The sequence below is a fragment of the Corvus hawaiiensis genome, chromosome Z (genome assembly GCF_020740725.1).
Source record: "Corvus hawaiiensis isolate bCorHaw1 chromosome Z, bCorHaw1.pri.cur, whole genome shotgun sequence".
NCBI lineage: Eukaryota > Metazoa > Chordata > Aves > Passeriformes > Corvidae > Corvus > Corvus hawaiiensis.
In genome coordinates, this window is record NC_063255.1 from 76,657,449 (window position 1) to 76,673,593 (window position 16,145).

Sequence of the window (16,145 nt, forward strand, 5' to 3'; positions counted from 1 at the left end):
GGAGCCGCGACACCGCCCCGGCAGCGGCCCCGCGCAGGCGGAGCGGCCCCGGCTGCGCCCAGGCTGTGCCTGGCGAGGGGCTGCGGGATGTGGGAGCTCGTCGGGGCTCGCCCCTGAAACACCTTCCTATGTCACGTCTTTGGAGCAGCTGTATCCAAACTTTGTAGCAAAGCTGCCATGCAAACCTTCTGAACTTGTTCCAGGATCCGGGCATGCCAGGTAGCCCGAATATCAGGGTCCCAAAATGCACTGATCCCCAGAAAACCACCCAGAGGAACTAGACGCCTGGGATCAGATTCAGGCAGCTGCACATTCCCAGCTACAGCCTTCTCAGCCAACCTTCTCTCAAAAACTGAATATTGTATAGGTTGGAATAAAACCTGACCTAAATGTTTAATATCAAATGGAGAAAGCAGATCAGTATTCAGCACTCCAATAACCTGCATGACCTGAGGGGAACCTAATCCATACTGAGCAACCTTATTCTGCAAATCCTGGACCACCCTCCAAGCAATACTCTCATGCTTGTCAGCCTGGCCTGAGTTAGGAGGAGCTTTCTGCACTGGGAAAGCCTGGACAGCACCCTCTGTGTCACCACTAGCTGGCTTCATTGTTGCATCTCTTTGATCTACCTGCATACTACCATCAGATAAGGCAGCAGGTCACTCAGGTGCCGTCTGCCCAGCAGGCATCCCAAGTCTTTCCAGCACCTCCCACACTCCGTCTTGCAAGGTGTAGGAACCCAGAGTGCCGGTAATATTTCTCTGCCTGTTTTGAAGAGTTTTTACCCCCCTGAAAAACACTGTTTTAACCTCCAACCTTGGAAAAAACTGCCTATGATCAGACAAGAACTAGAAAATACAATGGTGTGAACTAGGTGATAGACTATTATGTAAGATTGTCACGGGGTGAAAAATTTAGAGGTTTTAGGCTTCTCTTTGTAGTAAATAGATAAGAGCAAAAAACATCACAGGGCAGGGGGAGGAGAGGCTTCGGGTATCTTGGAAAAGCCTCTGGTCAGAAGCTTATCCACAGCAGGAGGGGGTGACATGGCCCATCACAGGGCCCCCCCCCAAGGGGTGCCCAGACCCTGCACCAGAGCACCAGAGATGATGCAACAGACCCTCAGTGTTGCAAGGGACAGTGCCAAGCCAGCCCCTGCAAGAGGAGACACGTGGGCGTTCCCACCTGGCCCACAGCGTACATTAATCCACGGGATTCTGTACTCTTTGGCGTGTGGCCGTGTGGCCACAGCGGCGATGGGGGACCCTCATCACCAGAAGACCAGATGGAGGGGAGCAAGGAGGCGTCGCTGGGACCCTCGGATGGGTGATCTGCTTCCACCTAACCCCTGTCACCTCTCCGTGTTCCCCCACCCCCCACGCACACTTCTTTTTCTATTTCTTTCTCTCTTTTTCTCTCTTCCCTTCTTTTTGCCTCTTTCACTATTAAATAAAATACATCCATTTTTTGGAAACAATATTTAATCTTGTTTGGTTTTCATCTCATTTCTGGGAATATTTAGAACGTTCTAAGTTCTTTCCGGTTTATGCTCAGAGACTTAGCTTGCTTTGCTTTTCTGAGTTTAAACCGGATCGTAACAGTATGCAGCTGCAGCAGGAAGCTGTGGGAAGAGGTGCTGCTGCCATGGCCCTGCGGCTCGGGAAGCCCATGGCTGTGCCCCCCAGCACTGGAGTGCCACCCCCGATGGGGCTTAAGGGGAAGGGCATTTAGGAGGGAGAGAAAGCAGCACCCAGAGATTTTGTGAGGGAAATAACCATTTATTTCCTTTTCCTTGAATAAAGAGTTGCAAGAGCCCTGCTAGAGCTGCCAGTGGGGCAGCCTCTGGAAGGCCCGGGGAGAGTCCTAGGGCCTGGGCTCCCTCTTTTGTCAGACATGCTGGGGCCCAGTGGACAATCAGTCCCTTTCCTGGGAGCACAGGGGCTGCGACTGCTGCCCTGGGCAGGGGGAGGCCTCTGATGTACCAGCTTCTTCCTCCTCATCAGAGCCTGGGGGACTGCTGGCAGGAGTCCCTTGCTGGGAACTGCTGGAGCTGTTGGAGTGGCAGCTGTTGGAGCTGCAGCTGCACCTGGAGCTGTTGCTGCTGAAGCTGGAGCTCCTGGAGTTGCTGAAACTGGAGTTGCTGAAGCTGGAGATCCTGGAATTGCTGGAGCCGCTGGAGCTGGAGCTGGAGCTGGCACTGGCCACAGGGCTGTTGTTCTCATCCCTGATGGCACCAGAACGCAGCAGCCTCTGGGCCTCCTCGCGGCACTGGCCCACAATGATGCTGATGATGCCATGGACCAGTGGTGCCGTGTGTTGCTCGAGGACAGGCTGCAGAACCTCAACCAGCATGTCAGCATTTGGCCCGTAGATGCAAAGGCCGTGCCAGATGGTGCTCTCTGTGGCATCAACCCACCACCAGCCCCGGTATATTTGCTCCAGCCTCTGATGCAGCCAGGGCCGCACAGGGTCCAGGAGATGCTGTTGTTGACAGAAGAGTTCTGCCCAGATCTCAGGCAGGACACTGCCCACAAACTCCAGCCCTGAACCCTCCTGCTCTGCTGGAAACACTGTCCCCTGTGGAGAGGACGAAGGGGACACCACAGGAGAATGGGAGCTGTTCTCATCCAGGCTGTCGGGAGCTCTCCCTGCCTGGCTGCTGGCATCTGGCAGCTCCTCAGGGACTGTGATGAATGTCTCCAGATAGTCGTCTTCTCCACGATCAGAAAATCGCACAGTCATTATTGTTCTTCTGCAGAGTGGGCACACTGGATTTCTCTGTGTCCACCGCAGGATACAGCCCAGGCAAAACTGGTGGTGACAGGGCAGAGTAGAAGCAACACCCTCACAAGTGCCCTGGCAGATGGGGCAGTTGCTGTCGGTCTCTGTGGACATTTTTGTGCTCTGCAGCATGCTGTGGAGAGATAAGGATCAGCACCTGTTTGCCCTCACTGCTGTCACATCCTGCAGGAGAGAGAGGCCATGGTCCTCTCTCTGAGGTGGCTGTCCTGGGGCAGGGAGGAAGAAATGGCCAGGCCCCTGGAGAAGGACACCTCTCCGAGTCCTGTCACCCACCCCACAGCCACGCCAGCAGGACATTTTCCTGCACAGCTCACTTTCAGTGCTGCATCTGCAGTGCTCGGCTGCCTGAAGCAGGCAGGGCGGGGAATCAAGAGTGATGGCTGTGGGACTGGCACCAAGATCTGCCAGTAACAGGCACCACCCAGCACTAGAGAAGCCTGGCTTGATCCTCCAGACCTCACAGTGTCACTTGGATGGAGTTCAGGCTAGAGCCAGACTGGCCCAGGCTCTGCCAACTGAATATAAGCAGTGAGGGACACAATGTCATCATCCATTCCTCCTGTGATGTCACACAGTCCACTGCTCAGTGACATCAGCCTCCACTCACCTGTGACAGCAAAACAGGTATTTCACCTTCTGGTCACCCCCATATAAGTAGTGAGGGAAGTGAGGTCACAACCCATTGCTCAGGGATGTCACAGTCCACAGGTTGGTGACATCAGCCTCCTCCACCTGCTATTGTCACAGCAGGCCTTCCATCTGTGTAGGCACACGGTGTTGGAGAAAAAAGGGAAATACCATTTCTTGTTTCCAACTTCTACATTCCCATGTTGCGCTCCCTTGGTCACCTGCATCATGTGTCTGTGGCTGTGTGTCTCATTGTGCCTTTAAAGGTGTCCCTGGGATACAGTGACAGGACACAGGGGAATAATTCAAAGCTGTGCCAGGAGAAGTTGTTACTTGTTGGAACCCAAAAAGAACACAAGAGAAAAGAAGAAAAAGTGATACCTACTAAAACTGGCCAAATAGAACCTTTCTAACACAGTTTTGAGTATTAGAAAGCAGGCATTCTTTATTACACCATGCTGGTCACTCAAAGAATCCCGCCTCTAACTGAGTGCCCTGAGCATCAGGTGAACAGAGTTTTTATCATACGCACTGATTACATGTTCATTAGCTCTCCCTGCTTACTTGATGTGTATGTATTACTTTATTTTACAAATTTGCACCCTTTATTGGAGTCCCTATATGGTTCTTTGGGGTCTGTCTTCAACGTCCAGTGTGCTTTTTAGGTGGCTGTTCCTCAACCCCGACTTTGGAGTAAGCACAATACTGTTGTTTTGCAAAATAACTTCTGCTTTGTCAGCCTTGCAGAGCTGAGCTGGCATCCTGCTTGTGTTTTGCATGACTTCTGTTTACCTGTTTACTTCATCCGTTTTTTCAAGGCTGTGCTGCTCTGTTCTATGGTCCTTATCAAGTCCTCCCTTTTTTTGAAACAAAGTTCCTTATGGGAATTATTTTCTTAATACCTGTATTTCATTTTATAACATCAGGCATTACAACAGCTATAGAGAGATGTTTTAACCAAGACCACCTGGGTAACCATGAAGTAGGTTTGGTCCAGATTTCTTCAACTCCCCAGCAGGTGTCGTCTTGAGCCAAGGGGCTTTGCCCCTTTTGATTCTGGAAGAACATAGCCACGATTTTACTCTGTCCAGTTTCAATGCAGTAGAAGGTGCCCATAGAACTTGGAAAGGACCCTTCCACTTTTCGCTGTAGCAGAGCAGTTCCCCAGTCTTTCAAGTACACCCAAGTTCCTGGATGGAACTCGTTCACTGGTGTGTCCAGTCCCGCTGGTCTGGAGATCACCGCTGATCGCTGCAAATCCTGTAAAGTTTTACTAAGGGAAATGAGGTAATTATCCAAATCAACCTCTCCTTTTATGTGTGTGTTTCCTGAAATGTGTGGTACTTGGTAAGGGTCAACCATACAGCAGCTCCTAGGGGCTGATTTTGCTGGTGCCCCATGGCTGAATTCTAATTTGAAGAAGAGCAACAGGAAGGGCTTGGACCCATGTCAAGGAGGTTTCCTGACGTATTTTACCCAATTGCAATTTGAGTGTATAATTCATTTGCTCTACTTTGGCACTAGCTTGGGGCCTATAAGGAGTATGAAGAGCTCAAGCTATTCCCAAGGCTTTCCAAGACTCTTGTACCCCTTCTGCAATAAAGTGGGAACCTCTGTCTGATGGCATTCCCAAAGGTACCCCTCATCTAGGTATTACTTGATTCAACAGTATTTTAGACACTTCCCTAGACTGGTTGGTGCGACAAGGGAAGTCTTCTGGCCACCAAAAAAGGTGTCCACCAGAACTAGGAGGGATTTATCCCCCCGTCTTCTGGGCAATTCAGTACAATCAATCTGCCACAATTCACCTGGAACACTTCCAGATTTTACGGCTCTTAGCACTACTTTGTGAGCCATGTTAGGGTTCTTTCTTTTACAAACTATATATTTTTGGAGTCTTGATTGTACAATCTGAGCCATTTTAGACCCAATTATAGATTTTTGCAAATGTTTAAAAAGTTTTTCAGTACTCCAATGAGTGTCTTGCAATGCACTATGTCATGCAAGATTGATTCTGGGACTAATGTTTGCCCAGCTGGGATAACTGCCCAGCCTCGCAGATCAAATCTTGCTTCTACAGTTTCAATTAGCTGACAGTCCCTAGCACTAGACTTTGGTCTTTCTGCTCGGAGAGCTATCTCTGGCAGGGGTATGAAAGATAAAACATTGTTTTCTAACATGCCTTTTTCTGCAGCCTCTTCGGCTAAATGATTCCCTAATTCCAGTTTGGTCTTACCCACTTGGTGTGCTCTGCAATGCATGATGGCAACTTCCTCTGGTTTCTGGATACTTTCAAGCAAATCCGAGATTTGTTTTCCATTTTTGATCGATGTGCCTTGAGATGTCAAAAGGTCTCTTTCTTTCCAGAGGTCCCGTCTGCATGTGCCACTCCAAAGGCGCATTTTGAATCAGTTCAAATGTTAACTCATTTTCCTCTACTCAATTCCAAAGCTCAAGTGACTGAAATTAGGTCTACTTTCTGGGCAGAAGCATCAGAGGACAGTGCCCCTGATTCGATTACCTCGGGGTGTGCATATCCAGACAGCTGGATAGGAAGGTTGAGGGCATGGTCCTGTGACAGGACCAGCTGCTCCTGATGCCTGTACTGCTTTTGGCATCTGCTATGCTGCGGGTGTGCAGCTGCAGCAGGATTTCCTGTGGGAAGAGGTGCCACCGCTGACATGGCCCTGGGACTCCAGGGGCCCATGGCTGTGCTCCCCAGCACAGGGGTGCCACCAACAGTGGGGCACAAGGGGAAGGGGAAAGGCATTAGAAGGGAGAGAAAGCAATGCCCAGAGACTGTGAGAGGGAAATAATTTATTTCCTTTTCCTTGAATAAAGAGTTGCAAGAGCCCTGCTAGAGCTGCTGGCGGGTTGGCCTCTTGCATGGCTGCGGGGAGCCCTGGGGCCTGGAGTCCCTCCTCTTTGTGGGGCACTGGGCCCCTCCGGACAAGTGGCTCCTCTCCCAGCCAGGAGCAGAGGGGCTGTGACTTCTGCCCTGGGCAGAGGGACCTGCCACTGTCACCACCTCCTGCCACAGGTCTTCCTGGCACTGGTCTTGCCATGCAGGGATGGGCACAGGTGGGGAACAGCTGTGAAACCCAGGGCCAGGGGTTTAACATTGACTGCTCTTGATGAGTTGACTGGAAGTGACAGTTTTCCTTTTTCTGTAAACCGAGGCTGTCAGTGTTTCTGTGTTTGTATTAATGAGAAGGGTAGAATGTAGGTTTGTGGTTTAATGGAGAGCAAAACGGTGTCTGAATTCAACTGATTTTTTTTCTTTGAGGACATTTTTTCTGTGAAAAGTCCGAAAATCAAGGACAGCTTTTTGGAAGTGCTCAGAATCCACTGCCTGTGAGCACGAGAATACCTGAGTGACCCTTCAGAACCTTGAACTGACAAAGTGAAGGCAGGAACTCTTTTGGCTTTTTTAGAGGGAGAAAAATAACCAAACCCAAACCTATTTTCTGAATCCTCTGGAAAATCCAACTTATTCAGGAAAGTATCATTTGGAATCTTCGGATTTTCTGTTCATCATTCATTCAGACACTTGTGAAGCCACACCAGTAATGCTCTTTTTATTGATTTAACATGATGCCTTTTCTTGGTCTTACAATCAAGAGTCATACACAGTTAGAAGGGGAAAAGGGATTTTACCTTGGTATTTATTTTAAGGATCCTTAGGTGCACACGTCCAGGTCATATGCATTGAGATGCACCCCGCCGAGTCTATCTCTGTCTCTGTGTCCCCCCCCCCCCCCCAACACTGGGTATAACATTATAGGTTTTACTAATTAGCATATCTATCAAAGATTCCCAAGTGAGAGGCTCAAGTGAGCCCCCCTCCCCAAAGAACCTTCCCCTGGATGGTTCTATCTTGGTTTACAGAATGTGTTCTGGAGAGGACCTTGGGGGCTGGGGCACACTGATCCCTGGCTACGAAGCTTCTAAAATGTTTAGTCTCTCAGTTTGACAAACAAGTCTAAGAATGTAGGCAAAAAGCACTAAGAATACAGAAGTTGTAAAAAGGGATAACAGGGGTATAAAATAAAAGGCAAAAATCTTCATGGCATCGTTTCCCCCCTTTTAGAGACTAACAAAACTCTATCTTGTCTAGTCTCCACTCTACTCTACTCTATTTTTTACTCGCAGAACCGGTTTACACAACCGGCTGCTCCACAGGAAATTACACAGACAATAACTACAATTACAGCTGTGATGAATATTTCTTTTACCCAGGCCCAGTTTGGTAACCATGAGGTGAGGGTATCAAAAATATGATCAAATTTTAAGGTGTTATTTCTAGAAGCTACTTCATGTAGAATTTGAGTTCCCTTCCAAATTTCATCCAAATCTTTCTTAATTTTTCTTTTAAAATGCCAATCAATGGCCAGTGACCATTCCCATCTAGGGGTGGTAACTGAGTATAGATCTAGCAATCGCTCTTATTAAGAACTTTGGACACATTTTGGACCACGATCTTATGCAAATCATGGGGTGAACCTTGAACCATGGTTACCAGTTGGGCAAACAGCAAACACGTAAAAAACAGTTTAAACTGCATCTTTCTGATTTGAATCAGTCTCTGTCTTCTTGGTGATTTTGGGAGCAGAAGCTTTCTTCACCCTGGAGTAGTGAATCCACGGTCCCTTGCCAGCAACCTTGACCGCAGTAAAAGTGGTCAGCAAAACTTGGAATGGTCCCTTCCACTTGGCTTGCAAGGGGTCGCTGTCCCACCACTTGATGTAGACCCAGTCTCCAGGCTGGAATGGATGAGCAGCTGTGTCCAATCCTATTGGTTTGGAGAACACGACGAATCTCTGGAGCTTCTGCAAAGTGCAACTCAGAGCCATTAAATACTTTTGCAAATCATTTTTACTTCTCATATGAATTTCCCCTGGGATATGTGGAACCTGGTATGGCCTGCCATATAATATTTCATGGGGACTGATGTTGTCCCTTCTCCTTGGCTGTATGCGGACTCTCAGCAAGGCTACGGGCAGGGCTTGAACCCATGTCATGGATGTCTCTTGACAAATCTTGCAAATCTGGGTTTTGAGGGTCCCATTTCTACACGCACAGCTACTCTCTCTGGGTTGTCCCTGTACTTCCCAACTGAGTTTTTCCACTGCTGTAATTCTCGATGCATATGACCTGGACGTGTGCACCTAAGGATCCTTAAAATAAGTACCAAGGTAAAATCCCTTTTCCCCTTCTAACCGTGTATGACTCTTGGTTTTAGAACCAGGAAAAGGCATCACCCTGAGCGTAGAACTGCAGCCAGGAGCCACCCGAGGAGGAGAAATCCACCCCCATCCCACCGGGAGCTCTTTAGGGAGCGCTCCAAGTGTCCCTCTGAAGCTCATCCTGGAGAGCAGCAGCAACCAGGGATCCTGAGCCAGCTGCGCTGCCTTTGGCAGCACTTTGGCAAAGGGTCTGGAGCAAGGGCGAGGGCACGGTGACTCTAACTGCTGCAGGGCAGGGATGAGGGAAGGGCCACTGACCCAAGTGCTGAAATGCTCCAAAATCCAGAAGGATGCTGGAGAACTGGGAAGCAACAAGTTCTCACAAGTGCTGAAGTGATGGAAGCCCTTGGAGTGAAGTTCCCTGAAGGAACTCGCAGGGGAAACGATGCTATAATAAGTAGGACCAGAAGGCAAAACTGTAGCACTGCTAGGAGACGGTCTATAAGCCCCACAGGCTATGGCTTAGGAAAAGATCAAGTATAAATTTGACATATTCTATTTATTATATCTATTAAAATACATCCTATATCATACTATAGAAGATAAATTGAATATATGATAAATGAATATGTATTATTTGATACATTTTGAGAAATTTTGAGAACTATTTTCATTTCATGTAGATTTGAAATATTCTTCCAACTTGGGAGAGTGAAGATGTACTGCTGTCCAGAGCCTTCTGCCCACACAGCAATCAGCCCACGGCTGTGTCCGTGCACATCCACCCACCCAGCACCGTCCTTGCTCTTCTCGGCGTCTCTGGGCTGCTGTTTGCACACAATTAGGGTGAATTCAACTCGACAGACCTACGAGTGGGGTGTCCAGCTTGTCACGAACGCTGATGTGGCAAGGCACAACACACAGCTCTCAAATCACTTACATTATCACACGTGCTTTCTTTCCTGCTGGGGACTGAGGAACTCTTAAAAGCACCAAGGATACAGAAAAGAGCTGCAAAGAATTGGCATGCTGGTATCCTCAGGCAGGAAAACCTGTTGGGTTTTTTAAGGTTGCAACTTTCCAAAAACGAGGAAAGCTGCTTAGCATCAGTACCGCCATTGTAAATGGTTTTATTGACTCGGCGAAACTGGAACGTTACCTTTGGACTCCATCCTTGGTTAAAATCACCTGCCCTGACCTGCAGACTAAAGCACCACCCGCAGCAGAAGCCACGTCAGTCACTTCTCTCAAAAAGATCTCTTAACTTTGCAAGAAGAAAGGAAAACGCGTCAGAAACTATGGATTAATGACAAGACTCGGAGAAATAGTCCAAAGAAGAACTCGGAAGAACTACTGGGAGAAATAGTTCCAAAGCAAAGGGCCGCAGCTTCTCTGGGACGCTCCTGGTGCTCCAAGGCAGCCGGGCTGCCCTGGCTGCCCAGGACGCTGCGCACCACGGGCCCCGCAGAGCTGCGCAGCAGGGAGGCAGCTTCGGGCACCTCAGCCCCAGGGCAGGAGCCGCCTCCTTGCTCTGCACGGCTGCCTGTGGGCAAACGCAGCGTGCCGGCCTTCTGCTCTTGGCCCCAGCCCGGCCTGGCAGGGCTAATCCCGTTCCCTGTCTGCACTGTGCTAAAGAGGGACTTGTTCCTTTCCAGCCCTCCAGGGCATTCATTTGCACCACAAAGCACTGAAGGACTGAGGCCTCAACAACAGGCCCTGAGCCAAAGTTGCCCTCTAGATGACCCTTCTGACCAAATGTTCTACGGGTCTGCTCCTTAACCAGGCATTACCATCAGTGGGATCTGTGCATCCCTTCATTGGTGGAACGTGTCTTTACCTTTCAGTATTTAGAATCCGGACAAGACCACGAGTGGCCCTGTTTGGGGTGTAGGATCCAAGACAACTCCCTCGGTTCCTCCTTCAGCCATGGCTGGGCTTTGGAAGGAAACAAAGAGTAGAATGAAATCAGATGTCCCTGCAATAGAAGTTCTGTCAGATTGGTTGCTCAGCACTAGCAAAGCCAGGCTACTGGTGCCTAGGCAACAAGATAATGCTTGAGCTCTGCAAAAAGCTGTAGCTATGCGGAAAGAAGTAGTTCCTTTGTAACAGGGCATGTGAATGAAGCCCTTTCTAGAAATCAGCACATTTAGCAGAACAGGCTAACTGCAAAAGCTAACCACCGGCTATTTGAGCCGGCAATCTCAGAGAGCATATGCAGGAAGCAGGGGTGAAAAGTTCAGGAAGACTTAGGCGCCTTCATCAGAAACGACCACCAGGAGGCTGACCACCACCTCGTGCAGAGACTGTGCATGTGCTGCAAGGGCTGACATAATCACGCGATTGGAAAACATGTTGCAATATGAAGGTTAGGAAAGTATAATGTGCATATTAAGGAAAAAAAGTATAAAATCTAGTAGTGTGCGAAGAATGGAGTGAGTTTGTGGTGGAGTTACTCCCCTCACTCCCGGTGTCCAATAAACAAATACCTGCTCTATAGGCCTCATACTATGGAGTACTGCTTTCTTGCCCAGTTTTTGGGCATCAGACTTTGAAAACTATTGTTGATTTCAGACCAGAGGAAGAGAACAACTCCACCGTTCCTTTTTCCCAGCTCTTTCAAATGGTGTTATGAAATTTTTGTCTCTTCCCTTATTCTTTCATGGTCAGACAAAGATTTACTAGAAAACCATCAATTTACCCAAGCAAGCACATTCCCCTTTCCACTGCTTAAGTCAGGACAGTTATTGCTCTCCACGGAGTTCATAACTAGAATCAGACTGGCCATGGGGCAGAAAGCTGGGCCTGTGTGAGAGCCCAGCAAGCACAGACCCCTGCTTTTCATGCTAAGATGGCTCATGCTCCTCCTTTCTCAAAGCATTTTCACCTCTTTCTCCTTGTCATAGTATATCCTATTGTTTGTCCAGCACAAACACAGTTAAGATCTAAATCTCAGAATGAAACCATCAGCCTTGCATTCTAGTTTGCCTACTACAGACATATTTGATTGCAATTTCCATCATCTGCTGTGCTGTCTGCAAAAAATAAATTTACATTCTGTCATCAAAATAATGTTGTCCGATAAATTTGTCTAATTCTTAAACAATGCCATTGCTTTGACCTTAACAGGGGTAATTCTGTGTGTTGGCTTCACAGAAGCACACAGTCCTCACCACAGCTGGTGCCAGGGAGTGCTGAGTGTGCCTCAGCACTCAGCACTCTGAATGTGTGGAGCTTGATTGCTGGAGTGCAGTGTTTTAGCAAACATCCCCGAGGCCCGTATCTGTTCCCATAAACAGCAGGAGCTCAGAGGAGATGGCTTGTGCTCCTTTTCACCTGCTGCTTATCTCCACACACCGAAATACCTGAGAATCGTGGCTGTATTCGTCGGCAGACAAGGAGCTGTTACTTGACCGAGCCAGGAGTGACTGCAATACCATAAACAGAAGTGATGTTTCCAGGAAAGTAAGGTACCCATTTTTTGCTGAAGAGTAAGGGTCAAATTCTCCCAACACTAAAATGTCCTTCTTATTTATCCAGTGAAAATTGAATCTTGCTACCTAGAATGTATGGTTTTCTTTTACATTCCAAAAGAGTAGGTCTAAACTGTCTTGTGTCAAAGGAGTGACATTATGGGAACAAGTTTCTCCACCTACTTTTTATTTGGTTTGGTGGGGGATTGGTGTTTGGGGCGGGGGGTGGGGGGTTTGTTAGTTTAGTTTAGTTCAGTTTAGTTTTGGGTTGGGGATTTTTGTGGAGTTTTTTTGGTTGGTTGGTTACTTTGGTCTGGTTGGGTTTGCCTGTTGATGCTTTTAGCCTGAGACCTACAGCATACAGAAAGGTAAAATCCCTGGCAGGTGCATACCTGGAAAGCAGTTGGGTGCATAAGCAGGCAGACTTATATCCCTAGCTTTAATAGAGCAAACCCTACTTTGTCTCTTCATTTCTTCACTTGAGCCTTTTGCAAATATTTGCATTTTCTTGATCCTAAATGCTGACAACAGATGCTTTAATTTCTTTCTTTTCTTTTACTTTGGCTTAGGTCTCAAATGTCTTCAAGTTCTTCTGGTAAGAAGACATCCTTTACTGAAGGACACAGCAAACATATGAGGTGAGTTTTGAGTCCACGAGATGTCCAGGTCCCCAGTACTTCCCTTGACATGAGCTGCAAGATGCAGGTCGCTGAGATGATACTCCTGGACAAGAAGAGGGAGATATTTCTTCCATTGCTTGGCAAGAAGCTTTTCCAGCAAGCAGAAGGATGCAGGAGGGCACCTGAACCCCAAGAGCCCTGCAGAATTTGTCTGCCTCTCTCAGCTTGTGTGTCACTGATAAACACACAGGCTCACAGCCACACATCTGGATGAGGAAGAGTCCATACCATGTAAAGTCCAACAGCAGTATTCCAAAATCACTTCTGAGCTACCTTAGCCAGTGACTCAACTACCTGTGACAGCAGCCAGAACGAGACGCAATTATTACTGAAAACTCCCCTTAATCCCAGTTTTGTTCCTTTGCCACAGTCCTCCCCGGAGTATTTCAGCATGACCTTTAGTCCTCCTGGAGCTACTCAGGTAACAAATGCCATTTCCCCTCGGCACACTCACAGCCAGCCTGAATGGGCACAGACGATGAGAATTTCTTCCTCCTGAGGTACCTGCGCTCTTAAACGTCCCCGGAGCGCTTCCACTAGCTCAGCTCACTTGAGGGAGGATAACCATCCTGGCACACCTGAGCAGCATGTCCAGGAGACAGGGTTACCCAAACCAGGCCATCACAGCTTCAGGTTTGACAAGACTTGTGCACACATCACACAAAACAGTTCATGCAGATATTCAGTGGAGGCTGCAGAATGTGCAGAGAGATTTTAGTCGGGGGGGAGCAGCACTAGAACAACCGGAGATAGATGCTGTTTGCAGACAAACAAACCCAAGTGAGCAAACACAAAGAGGCAGAAGCTGCTTGTGAAGTTCAGCAAAGAACCATTTCAGACCAAGTTCATCCCAAAACTAAGGTGCAGTTTCAGGGCAGTTACCATGACTTCTTGCTTTGTGGTTCTGGCTTTTTGTATAAAAGACTTCATGTTCTTCTCTCTTCTTACCCTCTAAAGTCCAGGGACTAAGGTGGCCCCCTCAGTGTTGGTGAGCAGGTTTCAAAACCTGGGTTTTGAATTCACTGGACTCAAAAGCGTGGATGCTCTGTACCTGCTGTTGCAGTAAGATTCACTTTGCCTGATGGGATTCTACCTCCCATGCAAATACTGTTAGTTATGTAAAACTTGGGGTCTACGTGTTCGCATACTGGGTTAAAACCACATCTGTAAGGAGGAAGAAAGGCATGAAGATTCTCTTCCCCATTCTGTAGCCAAGGAACCCAAGAAATACATGCTAAATTCACTGACTTATTACTTGTTTCCCAGGAAGTTCTCACTTTTATCAGCAATGTAAGTCCAAATACAGACTCCAGGTAAATTGGTCAGAAAAATGTACGTTTATTTCTTCAGCTTCTACTCTTCATGGTGCTGTGGTTAGACCAAGTAACCTACAACACTGGCAGGAACAGCCTTTGCCACAAGTACAGTATAGAAGTAAACAGCAAAGGATGGGTTCAGCACCAGCAGTTAGTTCCCAGAAGATCAGCAACGGCTTGGCTGCTGCATGCCCACCATGTCTGCATCACCTTAAGGGACATTGCTGTCGCAGGTGTTGGAGGAAAAACTCTCTGAGCATCTGAGATGGAAAGGTGAAGGCAGTGACACAGCTGTGTGCCAATCCGAAAGTGAACATTGTGTCTTCCTACGCTGCAAGGAGATCCTACATGCTAGCAGAAGAGCACAAAGGACAGTTTCACCTGAAACACACACTAATGTATTGCAGATATACTGAAAATATTTATCATTTCTAACAGCTTCTCAAAAATAAGTCAGTTTAGACTGTTTGAACGTTGCCCCTGTTGCACGTAATACCAGGAGACCAGTGAAAAAACAGATTTACGTAAGGCATATTTCGCTTTCAGAACTGACTGCTCTTTTACTTGGAACTGGTAAGTAGTCACCAGTAGGGAAAACATTAAAACTGCATTTTCAAAGTGGTAAAAACTGTGATTCAAAAGCTACAGTGCCAGGTAGGGAAAAAGGAAAGATATGCAACAGCAATAATACTTTAAGTCATCAGGCCTGTACATTGAGTGATGTTCTCTACCAATTACTTCTAAAGGGGAAAGGATTAATTTTAAGAGAAAAATCTTAAATCTAAAACCACATACCACAGTTTTAAGGATTTTTCTTTCCTAAAAATTAACAACCTTTTCTGTTGTTAATTATTAAACCAATTTTTGGCCCAAACACTGAAATATAATATCCATTATTTGCCTTGTGGTGTTGGTAACTGACATTAAATTCTACCGGTAGGGTAGAAAATTGGGAATGAGTCATGCTGCCAGACACAAGATAAGCCCACTTCTTTTCAAGTTTCAGTATCCTTAAAACACAGCTAAGGGTAACTTCTCATTCTTAGCCACGGAGTACTGTGGAAAAGTCAACGCAACCATAACCATACTACAGGGGTGACTAAACATTCCAATGCACAATCCGCTTTTCAGCCACCTGCTTCCTCATCTCTAGTAGGGCACAGGTCCAGTGTCCGTGTGTTTCTCAGAACTCACAGAGATTACAGAGGAGATCTTCAAAAAGAGGCTCTTCTGCATGAAGCAGTGCATAGACAAATGAAACATGGGGAAAGATGTCCCTTCTTTTCTGAACTCCTGTCTTCTCCTTTTTGCCTATTCCTTAGAAATGGTGTTGCAATTCGGTCGCTGGGATAAGTTTTACAGGAGTTGTTACACTGCGCTTAAAGAAAGACAAACCCCATCCCACCGAGGTGGATCATTCGTAATTCAGGTACTGTTTTAAGCTGTTGAAGATGAATCGGGAAGAGATTTTCTAGGTAGTGGGTTTCAATTTTTCTGAGAAAGCCAGCACACAGAGGAAGAGATGACAGGGCATCTCTAAACCACTCCGTGCAAAAGACTATTCCACAATGTGGTGAGACCAACAATCCTTGGGTCACCCATAGGCCAGGGACTGAAGTGACAGGGCAGGGCTCCTCACAAAGGGACCTGGAAGGAGGGCAAGAGAAGGCAGTGTTAGCTGGAACTCAAGACAGGCTGGATGTAAGGAGAACATCCCCTCTGTGTGTGGGATGAGCTTATGCCACAGCACCAAACATGAGCCCGCAGGGTAAAATGATGTAGAGACATAAAAAAAAAAAAAAGGGCATGAATTAAAGAGATGGAAGAATTAGGTCTATTTTTTCCTGCTACGAACAGAAAAATGTTTCCAGTTCCAGAGAGAATTTAAAATAACAAGTGACACTAAGCACAGAGGATTGGAAGATCACCTTGGTTAGTCTCCATTGAAAAGACTTGGCTGCAGGAGGGATTTTGCATTGGAACTCTCCCCAGACTGGGGAAAAAAAAGAAGAGAAGAAATGATTCCTGAGGAAAGAAAAAGGCAAAATCTCTCGGAGAGAC